Genomic DNA, 4254 nt, shown 5'->3' with positions numbered 1-4254 from the left:
ACAAGGAGATACAGGCTGCTTGAGAGGCAGCACAGGCATTCCTCTGACAGAGGAAACAATGCAATCTCTGCTGAAAACGCTGAGGGCTTCCCTGCAGGCTGATCTCAGAGAAATAGTAAGAGAGCTGAAGGAAAAAATCAGGTCTCTGGGTGATCTCACAGAGCATGTAGAAACTAAAATGGCTGAATTTGCAACATCACATAACAATCTGATAGATGCTAACACAGCTTTGGAAAAGGAGGTGGAGGCACTAAAACTTAAAATCAGTGATATAGAAGACAGATCCCGAAGAAATAACCTAAAAATCAGAGGGATTCTCTCATCAGTAGCAGATAAAGACCTCCAGGAATACTTCCACAAGTTTCTGCAGCTTATACTCCCTGGATGGGACACCAGAGACCTGATAGTGGACAGGATTCATAGAGTCCCTAAATCCAAAGGCATAGATCCAGCCCTGCCTAAAAATGTCCTGGCTAGACTTCATTTCTATAAAACAAAAGAAGCTGTGCTGCACACACTGAGGGGAAATCCAGCCCTGCCAGACACTTTCATGGGACTAAAAATCTTCCCAGATCTTTCTGCTGCAACTCTTAATAAAAGAAGAGAATTTGCCCACCTTTCTAAACTCCTTAGAGATCAAGACATCAAGTACAAGTGGGGTTTTCCGGTGAAGATGATAATTTTCAAAGGTGGAGGCACTCACATATGTCATACTCCTTCTCAGCTGGGCAAATTGCTGGATGACTGGGGAATAGCCCACCCACCAAACCCTGGTGGGCGGGAGAATCAAAGAGGCCCTCCAGACAGGATTAACCCTGAATGGTCAGCAGCTTAGCTGGGACTCCTTCCTGCTTATGGCACCTGCTGTCCCTGCTCCTGTGACACGGGATGTCACGTAGCCCCCCTGATGTTCTCGCCTATGGCAAGCGGTTATACACCGGGCACCCTACTCGGGGCAAACCGGTGTTGTTGGAACTTTTTGTTTTTGTTCCTCTTCTCACAAATGTTCCTTAATTTTTTTTGGAAATTTCTCTCAATTCCTTGCTGGTCTAGCCCCTCTCATCCCTGATGGCATTCCTAGGAATTCAAACCCCCCTGCGGCTCCAATATGAGAATTAAGATATTGTCTATTAATGTGAACGGACTCAACTCCCCAGCAAAAAGGTCAATGATGTGGAGAGAGGTGAAGGCATCTAACGGTGATATAGCGTGCATTCAGGAGACCCACCTTCTTTCCACAGATCCAAGGTTCCAACACACCTTTTTTGCTAATGACTCAAAAAAAAGAGGAGGAGTGGCCATTTTATTAAAGAACTCAGTGGCCTTTAAATTGATAAATGTCAGTTATGGAGCGGATGGAAGATATATTATTTTGTCTTGTTATATCTACAGCATCCCTTATACCTTGGCAATGGTCTACTCCCCAAATTCATCACAATTGACCATTGCTAGGAAATTTTTCCAAGCATTCAAAGATACTGCCACAGGGGCGGAAATCATCTGTGGAGACTTTAATATACCTGTTATACGCTCCATGGATTGCTCCAACATCAGCATCCCACATGCTAAGGAACTTAAGCATCTCATCAATGAATTCCATTTTCATGACATCTGGAGATATTTGCACGCATCAGAAAGAGACTATACATTCTTCTCTTCCAGGCATCGCTCATACAGTAGAATTGATTTTTTTTGGTCGACAGCAAATCTATAAGTAATTGTGTGGCAGCTGATATTGGTTTAATTACTTGGACAGAACATGCGCCGATCTCTTTGTCTGTTCAGGGTAGCTTTAATGTTCAAAATTCCCCTACGTGGAGACTGAATACCAGCTTGCTTGGTAGGCCGAAGGTACATGAGGAAGTAGAGTCAGTGTTAACAGAATATTTCAAACTTAATAATAATGGGGAAATTTCTGACGAGACCCTGTGGGCTGCTCATAAAGCAGTAGTCAGGGGGCAGCTCATAAAAATAGCCTCCATCCAAAAACGGCAAAAAGACGCAGATATTAAATATATATTAACCCGTATTCATCACCTTGAATCCCTGAATAAAGCCAAAGCAACCCCTAACTTGACTAAAGAAATTGTAACCCATAGATTCCAACTAAGATCCCTACTCCTGCAAAAATACGAACATAATATTAAAAAAAATAGATCGACATTTTATGCTATGGGGGATAGAGCGGGGTCCTTATTGGCAAGAAGGACGAAAAAATGTGAGATTCAATCTAAAATAGAATTCCTCAGGGACCCAAACGGAACAATCACTAGACATCCCATTGAAATAGCAGAAGCATTTGCGAAATACTATGAGGCCCTGTATAATCTAAAATATGATTCCAATACGTCACAGCCGACTCAAGTGGATATACAGGGTTTCCTAGACACCCTGGATCTTCCCCGGGTCTCAGATGAGCAATTAGAGGAACTTAATCTTCCCTTTACTACACATGAAATCCTAGGTGCCATCAAAATGACTAAGTCTAACTCCGCCCCGGGCCCCGATGGGCTGCCAAACGAATATTACAAACAATTTACATCCACTCTGTCCCCCTTTATGTTAAAAACCTTCAATTTATTGCAAAATAAAGGGTCAATTTCCCCAGACAACTTAGAAGCGATTATTATCACGCTACCCAAGCCAGGGAAACCTGCAGACACCCCGGGTAATTTTAGGCCCATTTCACTCCTAAATTGTGATGTTAAAATTTATGCCAAACTAGTGGCAGATAGACTTCATAAAGTGATCCCGACCGTAGTGGCTCTAGACCAAGTTGGTTTTGTGACAGGCAGGCAATCTAAGGATGGCACCAGATGGATGCTTGACTTGATTGGACTGGTGGAGATATCGGGTGAACCCAGTGTATTCCTGTCTCTTGATGCTGAAAAAGCCTTTGACAGGGTACACTGGGGATACCTGGAGAGAGTTCTAACAAAATTCGGGTTCTTGGGGAAAATCAAGTCATCCATTCTAGCCCTCTACTCTTACCCAAATGCGTCAGTGTTGGCATCGGGGTTTCTGTCATCTAAATTTCAAATAAGTAATGGCACCCGCCAGGGGTGTCCAGTGTCTCCCGCTATTTTTGCTTTAGTGGTAGAACCTCTGGCGGAAGCTATACAAAAAAACATAGCCATTTCTGGTATAAGAGTTTGGGGAATTTGAACATAAACTTGCTTTATACGCAGACGATGTGATAATTTCCTGTTCTAACCCTGCAGTGTCGATTCCAGCAGTGGTGAACACATTATCAAACTTTTTTAAAGTGTCGTATTATAAGCTTAATGCGGCAAAGTCTTTGATACTGCCGTTTAATGTACCGGTGGAGGCCAGGAGTGCGTTGGAGGGGGCCTTTCAATTCAAATGGTGCGACAGGGGGATACCTTATTTGGGTATTAAGCTGACACCATCACAGATGTTAATTAAAGAAAATTTGGAACCTCTGATCCAAAATTTAGAAAAGGAATTGGGAAGGTATGAAAAATATCATTGTCCTGGATGGCCAGGATACAGTCCTTAAAAATGGTTTTCTTACCCAAAATATTGTATGTGCTCAGATGCCTTCCCATCAAAATTTCTCACAAAACCCTGATGAAACTTCAATCGTTGACTAACAAATTTGTCTAGGGTAATAAAAGGGCTAGGGTCGCAGGTAAAGTGTTATACCCCCCATATGACTTAGGGGGATTGGGCACCCCAAACATAACGGCATATTATTAAGCCTTACTAATTGAATCACTAAAGGAATGGTGGCATCCAGGTAATTCACATAGATGGGCTCAGATTGAAAATTTCCTGTCCCGCCAGGGCTCGGTCAGAAGAATGATGGAAGCAGAATATTTGAGCCGTTCACGGTTCTCCCCATGTGTTCCCACCATGTCAGCCTCCCTGGAGGTCTGGCGAAATGACTTGATTCATAAGATTCAGATTCCTCTTTCAGAGATTTCCCTCAAGTCGTTGGAATCTCAAATCCCCTTTTTGAATCTGGCCAGGTGGGAGGGATTGGGCGTTACAGTGCTGGCGGATCTATACTCTGATTTGGGTGTTAACCCCTTTAATGAAATAGTACGGGAACACCCCTCTTTAAAGGGTTGTTTCTATCAACACATCCAAATTAGTCATTGTTTGGCCTCTAAATTTCCTCCAAAGTCGAATCCTCTGTTACCTACAACAAAGGCTTTGGTATTTAAAAAGATAATTAAATCCAAAGGTATCTCCTCGACATACAAATGGCTCAATAACCCCCCCGAAGAG

Source organism: Anomaloglossus baeobatrachus, chromosome 2 (assembly GCF_048569485.1).
Source record: "Anomaloglossus baeobatrachus isolate aAnoBae1 chromosome 2, aAnoBae1.hap1, whole genome shotgun sequence".
Lineage (NCBI taxonomy): Eukaryota > Metazoa > Chordata > Amphibia > Anura > Aromobatidae > Anomaloglossus > Anomaloglossus baeobatrachus.
Note: the sequence above shows the minus strand (reverse complement) of the source record.